Below are 15,596 nucleotides of genomic sequence, written 5' to 3'. Positions count from 1 at the left end.
AGGTAAGAAACAGATTACTGACAAGATTAGCATGACATATTTGGAGTAGTGTATCAGTTTCCCATGATTAGGCACTGGGTGAAAGATTGAGTGACACTAATTGGGGCAGCATGAGAGATACTTGTTGTCTCCCGATTCGGAGAGACCTCGAGGCTAGGTGACCGCTTTAGTGCTAATGGGTATTGCTCCCGTGATGGGCCAATAGCGGAGAGTCGGCACTGAAGGGTGACCAGATGTAAAATCTGGTTTATGTTCTGTATCGCCAGCTCGATTGCCTCTTAAGTTAGTGCCTGCCGATAGTGTGTCAATTTCCCATAACTAAGCACTGTTGGGGAATGTGACACTCAATTGGGCAGCACGAGAGGTATGCAGGTCTCCCGGGTCGGAGAGACCTAAACGCTACGTGGCCGCTTTGGTGCTGACGAGTATTTTTCCGTGATGGGCCAGTAGCGGCGGGTCGGCACTTGAGTGTGATCAGATGTAAAGTCTGGTCTATGTGCCTGTGGCGAAACCGACCTCGCCACATGTCCTTGGAGGGGGCTGATTGCCCGCCTCTTGCCTTTGGACTATGGACCAGACTTTATGGGAATGTGATACCCCAGATAGCCATACCATGGAGCCTATTCATATAATGGAAGACTATGGGAAAGACTTTAGCTCCATGGCAATTGTACTGTGTGAGTAGGATCTGCGCGCTATTCGGTAGTTTTGTGCGTGCAGATCCCAGCTATCTGGGGATAGGTGAAATGTCTGTGTGTTATGTGTAAATGTGACTTTATGTATTTTAAAGTGTTTTATGTTGTTTTGCAACCATGTGGTTAATGGAGTCTGCCTTTAGTCCTGGGTAATTGGATTACTTCTCCAATTAACTCCAGGGCAGAAGGGAGGAAACCAGGGTGCATTGTGGGGATGTTTTTCTGCCAGCCAGAAAGGAACAAAAGATACTTTTAGTAACTTTTGAACCCCTGGTCGGATTCATGCCATTTTTTAATATGTTGTTCCCCCGAAAGGATTGATTGTGGATATGTATTTTTATGTGAATGTGATGTATGGTTTTAAAGTTATGAAAGTTGTGTAAAAGTATATTTTACACTGTATGCATAATGGGATTATGTGTCACACTAAGGGGAGGGGATGTGTGGGAGGTAACATCTATGTCATTGGTTCTTTTATGCCTCCCCCTGGGTGTGGCCTGTATGTGTGAGTTGGAAATAAAAGCCAGGCTGGATGAGCCAGTCCAGAGTTCCTGTTTTACCCTCAAAGTGATGTGTCGTCTCATTATTGGGGGGAAGGATTTATTGCATGCTGTTCCAGTTGACTGCTAGGAGTACAAGCCTATTCGTATGGTTCCTATTCAATGGTCTACAGCATTCCTATGCTTCAGAAGGTTCATATGCTGCATCGGTTCGGTGATTGTGGTGTCTGTCAGAGTGCTTGGAGTCCTCAGGAAGCACTAGGAGCATCCATTAACGGAGGTACCAAGTCGGGGTGCCAGGCGATCCGTTACATTGGTGGCAGCAGTGGGATTTGTTGGGGATTGGGAGCCCAGTCTCCATTCCCCAGCGGCAGAGTATCCAGCAGGGAATGGAGAGCCCAGCCCCCTTTTCCCCACAGCAGGACTCTGTGCTGGGAGGAGAGACAGTCGGTCTCCCTCCGCAGAGACGGGAAGTATGCATGGGAGAGGAGATTGTTACCACCTCTCCCCAGCGGCGGATCATTAATGTACAGGGAATAGAGAGCCCAGTCTCCATTCCCCAGCGGCAGAGTGTTCTAATGGGAGAGGAGCTGGTTACCACCTCTCCCCAGCGGCAGCTTAATGTACCAGGGGGAGACTGTAAGCCCCACACCTGTGCAGATGGGACCGTGGTCTCTGCACTTCCAGCACAGGGGGTAGGGACGGTCGGTCCTGCCCCCCCACAACAGGGCTGTTTAGCCAAAGGGGAGACAGTCTGTCTCCAGCAGCAGAGCTGTGTAACTAAAGGGGAGACAGTCGGTCTCCAGCAGCAGAGTTGTGTAACTCAAGGGGAGACAGTCGGTCTCCAGCAGCAGAGCAGTGTATTTAAAGGGGAGACAGTCGGTCTCCAGCAACCAGGCTCCAACCAGACTACTCCCGTGGTAGTGCTGGCAACAGGACAGAGTACCGCTCGTCTCTGCCCCCTCAGCAACCTACCAAGGCAGCCTACCAGTCCCCCACACAGCCGTGGTGAGGCACCTGAACCTGGACAAGATTCTCCCTCACCCAGGTGTAGTAACTGTTTATTGTGGGTGGGCTGCTCTGCTGTTTCTGTCTTGTGGGTGGGCTGCTGGACTAACAAGGGCACTTACCGGCAGGAGGTCAAGTACCCTGTTAGTCTGGGGGGTAAAGGGGAGAAGTGTGGCGAAACCGACCTCGCCACATGTCCTTGGAGGGGGCTGATTGCCCGCCTCTTGCCTTTGGACTATGGACCAGACTTTATGGGAATGTGATACCCCAGATAGCCATACCATGGAGCCTATTCATATAATGGAAGACTATGGGAAAGACTTTAGCTCCATGGCAATTGTACTGTGTGAGTAGGATCTGCGCGCTATTCGGTAGTTTTGTGCGTGCAGATCCCAGCTATCTGGGGATAGGTGAAATGTCTGTGTGTTATGTGTAAATGTGACTTTATGTATTTTAAAGTGTTTTATGTTGTTTTGCAACCATGTGGTTAATGGAGTCTGCCTTTAGTCCTGGGTAATTGGATTACTTCTCCAATTAACTCCAGGGCAGAAGGGAGGAAACCAGGGTGCATTGTGGGGATGTTTTTCTGCCAGCCAGAAAGGAACAAAAGATACTTTTAGTAACTTTTGAACCCCTGGTCGGATTCATGCCATTTTTTAATATGTTGTTCCCCTGAAAGGATTGATTGTGGATATGTATTTTTATGTGAATGTGATGTATGGTTTTAAAGTTATGAAAGTTGTGTAAAAGTATATTTTACACTGTATGCATAATGGGATTATGTGTCACACTAAGGGGAGGGGATGTGTGGGAGGTAACATCTATGTCATTGGTTCTTTTATGCCTCCCCCTGGGTGTGGCCTGTATGTGTGAGTTGGAAATAAAAGCCAGGCTGGATGAGCCAGTCCAGAGTTCCTGTTTTACCCTCAAAGTGATGTGTCGTCTCATTATTGGGGGGAAGGATTTATTGCATGCTGTTCCAGTTGACTGCTAGGAGTACAAGCCTATTCGTATGGTTCCTATTCAATGGTCTACAGCATTCCTATGCTTCAGAAGGTTCATATGCTGCATCGGTTCGGTGATTGTGGTGTCTGTCAGAGTGCTTGGAGTCCTCAGGAAGCACTAGGAGCATCCATTAACGGAGGTACCAAGTCGGGGTGCCAGGCGATCTGTTACAGTGCCTTTTCAATTTCTGGATTACCTCTTAATATGGTGCCTACCGTTACGGGTGCCACTATCCGTCATATATCGTCATATGATGTTAGCGGCTAGGAAGGGCGGCCCAACTGCTATCGTCAGATAGTTTGCTATAAATAGTATTAGAGGTTAGAAGCAAGAGAAAGCCAGGAAGATGCCTTCGAGGGCATCGGTTATAGTAAAGCAGAGGTGAAAATGATTTGCTAACGAGGGAAGTTAAGTCTTAGTAAAAGTAGCAGAGTAGTAGGATAATACAATAGTGTGTAGAGAACATCGGTCGGTCAATCAATTATTATACACTATGTTGTCGCTGACCAAAGAGCCCTGATGCCTTGGTCGGTATCTCGAACAATAAAAGAATTTGTTGCGAGTTGTGACAGGACCAGTAAGGTATACAGCGTGTCTATTTTAGTTTAGAATAGTGTCGGAAGGACCCGACGCGCGTTTCGCCCTGTTTAGGGGCTCGTCAGGGGGAAGTGACTACCTCCAGTGGTGGAGTTTAAAAATCCCGCCCTGGCAGCTGATTGGTCGAGTTTCTAGTGTCAGGGAATAGGAAGCTACGGTGGCTTAGTGAAGTCAAAAATGGTTGGTTTGATTTAAAGACACAGACATGCCGAGATTCTTGTGTATATTTCTTTCTCAAATTTGTCACTTAAGATAGCGAGCATGACAAATTAGTGTCACATAGGGTCAAGTGATTTATACAAAGGGGGGTGACTGAAATATTTAGTAGTTGGAGATATACATTGTTTATATGTAATGATGAGTTATTAGTTCGTCATCATCTCCTGATAAGGTCATGTATTAAATGTCAATACAGGAGCAATATAATAAATTGCTGGGGATGATCTTGTCACATGGGTGTTATATAGAGATCCAATGGTGGTATTATTCCAGTATTTCTTAAGAATAATATTATAATATTAGTTCCCATGGTGGATTGCTCGTCACAATATAATATGTGGGAACATACATATTACTAAGGGTACCAATTTGTGTGTTACCGATTTGTGGTAAGGACCCAGTGGATGAGAAGTGATTATCAGTTATACACCATTGCCTCAGGTCACTGGTCGATAAATGGCGTATAGTTGAAGTCTTCGTTAAGGCCATGAGGGGCTAAGGTTTTAAAGGTGACTTCAACTATACGCCATTTATCCACCAGTGACCTGAGGCAATGGTGTATAACTGATAATCACTTCTCATCCACTGGGTCCTTACCACAAATCGGTAACACACAAATTGGTACCCTTAGTAATATTGTCATGCCTTAATTATGATATCCTCTTACTTCCTGGTTCCACGGAGCTTAGCCACACCTCTTTATGACACGGTCTCCCTATTTAATCTGACCGCACCAGCTGATCGACGCTGGATTATTGAACTACGTTCCGTACTCACGAACCGGCTGCAACATCGTTGTGAAAGCCCTCTGTTACCGGACCGGACTGGAAGACTTCAAGTTCCCTTCACCTTTCCTCATCCACGACTAAAGCTGAACTCTCTCCATTCAGGATAAACCGCCTCTGAGGAGATCTCGGGAACCAGTGTTCTATGTGCCGGAAGCTAAGTAAAACCTCTGTGATAAGCGTTGCATCTCAAAGCTGTTATTTCCTGTCTCCAAAGTCCTTCGTTAAAACAAACCCGTTACAGCTAACTTCAACTCATACTTTGTCTCAGTTAGCTGCATCTGTCGTGCTTCAGTTAAAGTCTATGGAACAGCTATTGTAACTTCTTTCACCTAAATCATTAATACTACTAAAGGACTCTTTCTGATTCAGTGTCTGCTAATTACTACCGTTTACTACTTAAAGCTACAGTGCCTATAATTGTGGACTTCAGTTATCGTTTACTACTTAAAGCTACATTGCCTATAATTGTGGACTTCAGTTATCGTTTACTACTTAAAGCTACATTGCCTATAATTGTGGACTTTAGTTATCGTTTACTACTTAAAGCTACAGTGCCTATAATTGTGGACTTCAGTTATCGTTTACTACTTAAAGCTACAGTGCCTATAATTGTGGACTTCAGTTATCGTTTACTACTTAAAGCTACAGTGCCTATAATTGTGGACTTCAGTTATCGTTTATTACTTAAAGCTACAGTACCTGTAAATTGGAATTAAAGTCAATACCTTTTACTTTTTATAATAAATATTCAAACTATAAGAAATCTGCAGTTGTGTCCCTTCATAACAAATGTTTAGACGTGACAGAATAATCCAGCCATTGTAATGGATCCAGCAGATTTCGATTCTACTATAACTACGCTGAATCAAAGAGTTGATACACTAGCCCAAGGTGTGCAAGACCTGCAAGTTACTAACGAAAGAATTCTCACTTATGTCAGAGATCTACAAACTCATACTCCTCATACTATTCTGCACTCGGCTAGTGATCCTGCTGTATGTAACCCAGAAAAGTTCTCTGGAGATCGTTCAAAATACAGGGAGTTCCTCAACACCTGCAAATTATTACTTGCTTTGAAACCTAGATCTTATCCTACAGAAAGAACTAAAGTGTGTTCGGTTATTTCCTTTCTAAGAGGTGAACCTATGTCATGGGCCCATTCCTTTCTGGAAAACGATGACCCCATCTTAGACTCACTGGATGAATTTTTTGAAGCCATGTCTCTTCTCTATGAAGATCCTAACAAACAAGCTACAGCTGATTTAACAATCAGAACTCTACAACAAAGAAATAGACCCGTTGAAGATTACATTGCTGAGTTTAAAAGATGGGCTGTAGAAACGCAATGGAATGACATCACATTGCGCAACCAATTTCGAATTGGTTTATCTGAAGCTGTAAAAGATGAACTATCTAGAACAGAACTCCCTACTACTTTGAACGCTCTAATTCACTTATCAATCAACATTGACAGAAGATTAAGAGAAAGAAAGGCCGAAAAAGCCCTTTTTCATTCTAAAGACCGTAAACCTTTTACTCCCTCAAAAGCTCCAGAAAAGACTTCCTTACCAAGTGAACCTATGGAAATAGGGGTAATAAGAAGTCCTCTCACTCCTGCAGAGAAGAACCGAAGACGTCAATTAAACCTATGCATGTATTGTGCCTCTCAAGATCATCTGGTCTCTGATTGTCCCTTATTAAAACGGACAAAGGCCGGTAGACAAGCCTATACCTCTGCGATCTTCAGTGCACTCCCCTCAACACCGACCACTCCGTTCACATCTATATCCCTTGTAATACAGTGGGATAAGGTGAGAATTGTTACTGAAGCTATCATCGATTCAGGTGCAAATGGAGTATTCATCGATTCAACCTTTGTAACAAAGAATAAAATTCCTTGTGTTAGAAAAACCATTTCTGTTCCTATTAAAGTGATTGACGGCTCCTTTATCTCCTCGGGACCGATTCTTCATGAAACCATCCCTCTAAAGGTAACCACCAATCATATTCATACTGAATTTCTAGTATTTGATGTTATTCCATCACCTCTCTATCCCGTTATAATAGGGATCAACTGGTTAAGGAACCACAACCCTCAAATTTCTTGGTCTCCTTTCTCTCTCACCTTTAACTCACATTATTGTAAAGAAACATGTTTACAGCAAATTCCTATTCTTCAGATCTCCAAAGAACCAACCATACCTTCTTGTTATTCAGACTTTTCAGATGTCTTCAGTAAAAAAGAAGCTGAAACGCTCCCACCTCATCGTTCCTACGATTGTCCTATAGACCTCATACCTGGTGCCCCAGTACCTTTTGGGCACATATACCCTCTCTCTGAGGCTGAATTGCAAATTCTCAAAGAATATCTAGATGAAAATCTACGGAAAGGGTTCATTAGACCCTCTAGTTCACCTGCTGCCTCAAGTATTTTTTTTGTAAGAAACAAAGACCAGACTATACGTCCTATCATTGATTACAGAGCTTTAAACAAAATAACAGTTAAAAATCGTTATCCTCTTCCCCTCATCAATGAACTGGTTGAACGATTGAAAACTGCTACCATCTACACTAAGCTTGACCTTCGCGGGGCATATAATCTCATCAGGATAAAGGCTAATGATGAATGGAAAACTGCTTTCCGAACAAGATATGGCCTCTTCGAATATCTGGTGATGCCTTTTGGCCTCTGCAACGCCCCTGCAACTTTTCAACATTTCATAAATGATATCTTTAGAGACCTATTGGACGTCTGTGTCATCATTTATTTAGATGATATTCTCATATACTCCAACACTCCTGAGGAACATAGAAAACATGTCAGATGGGTGTTATCAAGACTCAGAACTCACAAATTATTCGCTAAACCCGAAAAATGTATTTTTCACGTCAAAGAAATAACCTTCTTAGGTTATGTCATCTCCCCTCATTCAATAGGTATGGATAATTCAAAAGTCGATTGTATCATCAACTGGCCTGTTCCCTCTACAGTAAAAGAATTACAGCGATTTCTAGGGTTCGCCAACTTCTACAGAAAATTTATTAAAAACTACTCTGAGATAGCTCACCCACTCAATCAACTTAACAGTAAAAAACATCCCTTCAATTGGAACGAGAAGGCTCAAACTGCCTTCACTGAATTAAAGAGAAAGCTTACAACAGCTCCTATTCTTCAACTTCCAAATCCTTCATATCTTTATGTCCTTGAAACGGATGCTTCGGAAATTGCAATTGGAGCTGTCCTTTCTCAACACAAAACTCCTCAAGAACCTCTTCATCCTGTCGCCTTCTTCTCACGATCATTATCTCCTGCCGAAAAGAATTATCCTACAGGAGAAAAAGAATTATTAAGTATCAAAGTGGCTTTAGAAACCTGGAGACACCTTCTTGAAGGCGCTCAGAACTCTTTAATCATTTATACTGACCATAAAAATCTCGAATATCTTCACTCCAATAAAACACTGTCTGCTCGACAAGTAAGATGGAATCTCTTTTTTTCCCGGTTCAACTTCCAAATCGTCTTTAGACCTGGGTCTAGAAACAAAAAGGCTGATGCCCTTTCCAGGATCCATAAAGACACTAAAATTGAACCTCCTTCGCCTAAAGTCATTGGAATCTTATCTTCTCTTATTGATGACATTAAAGATCTCAGTGAAGATGCTCTCGAACTTCCTAAATCAATTAAATTATCCAAGAAAAACGGTCTCTACTATTTCAAAGACCGGATTTACGTACCTCCCTCTTTCAAAATTAAAGTACTCGAATTTATTCATGATTCTCCTCTGGCAGGTCCTCCAGGTATAAAAAAGACCCTTGAATTGTCTAAAAGATACTATTGGTGGCCTCGTCAAGACCAAACTATTGAATCTTATGTCAAATCTTGTTCTGTATGCCAAAGATCAAAACATGTCCATCATCAACCATTTGGTCAATTATTGAATTTACCAATTCCTGAACGACCTTGGAAATCCATTTCTATGGATTTCTTGGTAGAATTACCTCCTTCTCATCATCATACCACCATTTTAGTGGTAGTAGACCGCTTCACGAAAATGTCTCATTTCATTCCTTTAAAGAAGTTACCCTCATCCTCTGAACTTTCGAAAATATTTCTTGATAACATAGTTAAACTTCACGGACTGCCAGACGAAATCATTTCAGACCGAGGAACTCAATTTACCTCCAAATTCTGGAATGCATTATGTGCCACTCTTCATATCCAACGTAAACTATCATCTGCATATCATCCTCAAACAGATGGACAAACTGAAAGAGTCAACCAATGCTTAGAACAATATCTACGATGTTATTGCATACAATAACTCTTTTCATACCAGCAGTAAAATGACTCCATTTCTATCCAATTATGGATTTCATCCTTCCTCATTTCCTGCTCAGACAGTTTCTTCATCTAATCTCTCCGATTCGAATCAAATCTCTCATATGTCCTCTTTATTCAAGAAATTGCATGAGAATCTAGAATTGGCCTCCTCCAATCAAAAGAAGTTTTTTGATACAAAAAGACAACCTTCACCTTCTTATAAAATCGGTGATCTTGTCTGGCTTTCCTCAAAGAACATCTCTACAAATCGTCCATCAAAGAAGTTAAGTTCTCTTTTTCTTGGTCCTTTTCCAATAATATCGGTTATCAACCATAATGTTGTTAAATTGAAACTTCCACCAACTTTAAAGCTACATCCTGTTTTTCATGTGTCCTTGTTGAAGCCTCATCATCCTGACCCTTTCCAAAGAAATGTCACTACTTCTCCTGATCCCATATTGGTCCAGGGTGAAGAAGAATACGAAATTCAAAGTATACTGGATTCAAGGATCCATCGTGGCTCCCTACAATACCTCATCAGATGGAAAGGATATGGAATTGATGAAGATACATGGGAAAACTCCTCTGTCGTTCATGCTGACAAATTAATTTCCAAATTTCACAAACGTTACCCTTCTAAGCCAAGTCAATAGCACCCAGAGGTTGCTCATTAAGGAGGGGATACTGTCATGCCTTAATTATGATATCCTCTTACTTCCTGGTTCCACGGAGCTTAGCCACACCTCTTTATGACACGGTCTCCCTATTTAATCTGACCGCACCAGCTGATCGACGCTGGATTATTGAACTACGTTCCGTACTCACGAACCGGCTGCAACATCGTTGTGAAAGCCCTCTGTTACCGGACTGGAAGACTTCAAGTTCCCTTCACCTTTCCTCATCCACGACTAAAGCTGAACTCTCTCCATTCAGGATAAACCGCCTCTGAGGAGATCTCGGGAACCAGTGTTCTATGTGCCGGAAGCTAAGTAAAACCTCTGTGATAAGCGTTGCATCTCAAAGCTGTTATTTCCTGTCTCCAAAGTCCTTCGTTAAAACAAACCCGTTACAGCTAACTTCAACTCATACTTTGTCTCAGTTAGCTGCATCTGTCGTGCTTCAGTTAAAGTCTATGGAACAGCTATTGTAACTTCTTTCACCTAAATCATTAATACTACTAAAGGACTCTTTCTGATAAAGTGTCTGCTAATTACTACCGTTTACTACTTAAAGCTACAGTGCCTATAATTGTGGACTTCAGTTATCGTTTACTACTTAAAGCTACATTGCCTATAATTGTGGACTTCAGTTATCGTTTACTACTTAAAGCTACATTGCCTATAATTGTGGACTTTAGTTATCGTTTACTACTTAAAGCTACAGTGCCTATAATTGTGGACTTCAGTTATCGTTTACTACTTAAAGCTACAGTGCCTATAATTGTGGACTTCAGTTATCGTTTACTACTTAAAGCTACAGTGCCTATAATTGTGGACTTCAGTTATCGTTTATTACTTAAAGCTACAGTACCTGTAAATTGGAATTAAAGTCAATACCTTTTACTTTTTATAATAAATATTCAAACTATAAGAAATCTGCAGTTGTGTTCCTTCATAACAAATGTTTAGACGTGACAAATATGTATGTTCCCACATATTATATTGTGACGAGCAATCCACCATGGGAACTAATATTATAATATTATTCTTAAGAAATACTGGAATAATACCACCATTGGATCTCTATATAACACCCATGTGACAAGATCATCCCCAGCAATTTATTATATTGCTCCTGTATTGACATTTAATACATGACCTTATCAGGAGATGATGACGAACTAATAACTCATCATTACATATCAACAATGTATATCTCCAACTACTAAATATTTCAGTCACCCCCCTTTGTATAAATCACTTGACCCTATGTGACACTAATTTGTCATGCTCGCTATCTTAAGTGACAAATTTGAGAAAGAAATATACACAAGAATCTCGGCATGTCTGTGTCTTTAAATCAAACCAACCATTTTTGACTTCACTAAGCCACCGTAGCTTCCCATTCCCTGACACTAGAAACTCGACCAATCAGCTGCCAGGGCGGGATTTTTAAACTCCACCACTGGAGGTAGTCACTTCCCCCTGACGAGACCCTAAACAGGGCGAAACGCGCATCGGGTCCTTCCGACACTATTCTAAACTAAAATAGACACGCTGTATACCTTACTGGTCCTGTCACAACTCGCAACAAATTATTTTATTGTTCGAGATACCGACCAAGGCATCAGGGCTCTTTGGTCAGCGACAACATAGTGTATAATAATTGATTGACCGACCGATGTTCTCTACACACTATTGTATTATCCTACTACTCTGCTACTTTTACTAAGACTTAACTTCCCTCGTTAGCAAATCATTTTCACCTCTGCTTTACTATAACCGATGCCCTCGAAGGCATCTTCCTGGCTTTCTCTTGCTTCTAACCTCTAATACTATTTATAGCAAACTATCTGACGATAGCAGTTGGGCCGCCCTTCCTAGCCGCTAACATCATATGACGATATATGACGGATAGTGGAACCCGTAACGGTAGGCACCATATTAAGAGGTAATCCAGAAATTGAAAAGGCACATAGACCAGACTTTACATCTGATCACACTCAAGTGCCGACCCGCCGCTACTGGCCCATCACGGAAAAATACTCGTCAGCACCAAAGCGGCCACGTAGCGTTTAGGTCTCTCCGACCCGGGAGACCTGCATACCTCTCGTGCTGCCCAATCGAGTGTCACATTCCCCAACAGTGCTTAGTTATGGGAAATTGACACACTATCGGCAGGCACTAACTTAAGAGGCAATCGAGCTGGCGATACAGAACATAAACCAGATTTTACATCTGGTCACCCTTCAGTGCCGACTCTCCGCTATTGGCCCATCACGGGAGCAATACCCATTAGCACTAAAGCGGTCACCTAGCCTCGAGGTCTCTCCGAATCGGGAGACAACAAGTATCTCTCATGCTGCCCCAAATAGTGTCACTCAATCTTTCACCCAGTGCCTAATCATGGGAAACTGATACACTACTCCAAATATGTCATGCTAATCTTGTCAGTAATCTGTTTCTTACCTTACGGAGTACAGCAGCAGTCAATTCTCTTCTCTACTCTCTAGGTGAAACGATCACATCTCTAGGGAGATCTCGTACTAATTATTCATTTCTATCAGCCTCTTACGGCTTAGAACAATGAACTAATTCCTTAGAGGAAACAGTGAAAACAGAATAACCACTTATATGTGCTCTGGGAGAAACACAGTCTTACCCGGTACACTTGTTGACTAATAAATGTGGTTATTAATATAAATATATTGCGCTATACAAGGTGATCTGACATCAGTATTCACGCACTTGGAATACCTGGGGATAGAGTAACTGTACCTTATACGTATCACGTTATACAGGGTGCACACTTGTATCCTTCCCATCGGAAGTATTAGAAAGTAGCAGCATATCTGTTCTCGGAAAAGGTCTTTTGATACATTACCTTATTCGAAACATTTATTGGAGTATTTACCTAGTTACAAGTACAGTACGCTACACATTTTTGACACTTGTCTCCATCTAAAGTGTAGACAGTTATTCCACTTGTTGACCCTAACTAGATAAATAACTATATCTGTGCACACAGTGTTGGATCATCACACAACCTGTGTCCACATTTTAAGTTGTGTCTTCCCCTTTATGTCTACCCCCCTACCTATACATCCCGATTTTTTCTATGCTAGTAAGTCTGGATGCTAGCTGAGAGCTAGCCATCACACTACTGCAATCTTAATTGGCGACTGTTTAAGTTAGGATCGTTTATTTCCCTATTAAAGTATTGTTTTAACGCTTCTTTAGCTTTAATACACCAAAGTCTTTTTGGAAAATAACCCCAAGTACTTTGTTGCTCCTAACAATTTAGGAAGATCTTGTCTGTAACTAACATCCCTATATTAGGTATATCAGAAGGACAGTCTTTTCTCCCTTTGCATAAAAGCATATACCGTATATACTCGAGTATAAGCCGAGTTTTTCAGCACATTTTTTGTGCTGAAAACCCCCAACTCGGCTTATACTCGAGTCAATGTCTGTATTATGGCAATTTGCATTGCCATAATAAAGACTAGGGCTGTGGGGGCTGCAGAGCACTTACTCACCTCTCCTGCAGCTCCTGTCAGCTCCCTTCTCCTCCGTTCAGAACCTCGGTCAGCTCCCAGTGTAAATCTTGTGAGAGCCGCGGGGTCATAGTGCGGCTCTCGCGAGACTTACACTGTGAGCTGACAGAGGAGCTGCAGGGACCGGCGCGGAGGAGGAGGGAGCTGACAGGAGCTGCAGGAGAGGTAAGTAAACTCTCTGACAGCCCCCACAGCCCCCCCTCCTACACAGTGCCCATCCACTGGACCACCAGGGAGTGAGAGGCCCCCCTCCCTGCCATGTATCAAGCAGGGAGGGGGGACGAACACAAATTTAATAAAAGAAAAAATAATAATACAAAATAATTATAATAAAAAATAATCATAATAAAAAATTATTAGAATAATTAAAAAAAAATAAAAAATTGCCCACCCCCCACCAAGGCTCAGCTACACACACACACACACTGCACACACACACACACACACACACACTGCACTCATACACACACACTGCATTCATACACACACTGCACTCATACACACACTGCACTCATACACACACTGCACTCATACACACACTGCATTCATACACACACTGCATTCATACACACACACTGCACTCATACACACACACACTGCACTCATACACACACACTGCATTCATACACACACTGCACTCATACACACACACTGCACTCATATACACACACTGCACTCATACACACACTGCACTCAAACACACACTGCACTCATACACACACTGCATTCATACACACACTGCACTCATATGCACACGCTGCACTCATACGCACGCTGCACTCATATACACACACACACTGCATTCATACATACACACTGCATTCATACACACACTGCACTCATACACACACTGCACTCATATACACACACTGCACTCATATACACACACTGCACTCATACACACACTGCATTCATACACACACTGCACTCATACACACTGCACTCATACACACACTGCACTCATACACACACTGCACTCATACACACACACTGCATTCATACATACACACACATCACTCATACACACACGCTGCACTCATACACACACACTGCATTCATTATATATTCAATTAATATAAAATTTTTAGGATCTAATTTTATTTAGAAATTTACCAGTAGCTACTGCATTTCCCACCCTAGTCTTATACTCGAGTCAATAAGTTTTCCCAGTTTTTTGGGGTAAAATTAGGGGCCTCGGCTTATATTCGGGTCGGCTTATACTCAAGTATATACGGTATGTTATATTTTAGTTTAGGCTTGTCGCCTACCTATGCTACACACGTCTCTCCACTACACCAACTGGTAATAGACGGGCAGGCTAATATACCTAGAACACACCTGTCTTACTCGCTAGCAAGTATATACCATCACAAGTTGTTTCTAATTAATGTACAGGCATGTGGACTACAACGCGATGCCTTAACCAGGAATGCCAATCTACTTTCAACCATTTATGCTTATAGTTAGTTACCGCATGGTTTACCGTATTAGTATTTTATTCCTTTAAAAATGTATGCATACTCAACATGTCTCAACTGTTATAATATGAATATGAAAATCGAGCCTGCTAACGCTGTTGGGGCGAAACAGGCACTGTTGTACCTACCTGCATACCAAAAATAAAGAATAAAAAAAAAAAATGTCAAGCAAAAAAATGTGTGGGCAATTTGCTATAATCACAGGGAATGGCACAACATCACTGTATGTGTTTGCCCTTACCTCACCGCCCTGATACCTTCAATTCGAGTGTGGATTTCATATAGTTATCACGTAATAAAATGAGTGAATTTCTCGTTGCCAGTGGATGGTGTTTGTCATAAACATATTGAGATAAAGAGAAAAAGAGAACATTACATATGTCAGCTTGTTTTAAAAAAAAGAAAGAATTTTCATTAGTGTTAAATAACAATTAGTTGAGGTACGAGGTAATATAAAGATATTGAATACAGTTGTACATATAATTTAAAAGAATATAATGAATAAGTAATTCTCTGTGGAGGATGACATATCACATTTATAGTTAAAATCAAGTAATATGAAGAGGACTGTTAATCAATAAAATTCCTCAATAAATCAATTAATGAAGAAATCTACAGAACTCATCTATAGCTTCAATTGGTATATCAATAAAAAAATTCTTAGAATTGATTTAAGTGCAATATGAATGTAGATCTCACTGAAGTGGAAAGAAAACTATGTATAAAACAAATATATATATTGTATATAACACCATTATAAAAAATTATA

This window comes from Pelobates fuscus, chromosome 8 (assembly GCF_036172605.1).
Source record: "Pelobates fuscus isolate aPelFus1 chromosome 8, aPelFus1.pri, whole genome shotgun sequence".
NCBI lineage: Eukaryota > Metazoa > Chordata > Amphibia > Anura > Pelobatidae > Pelobates > Pelobates fuscus.
This window is presented reverse-complemented; position numbering follows the sequence as displayed.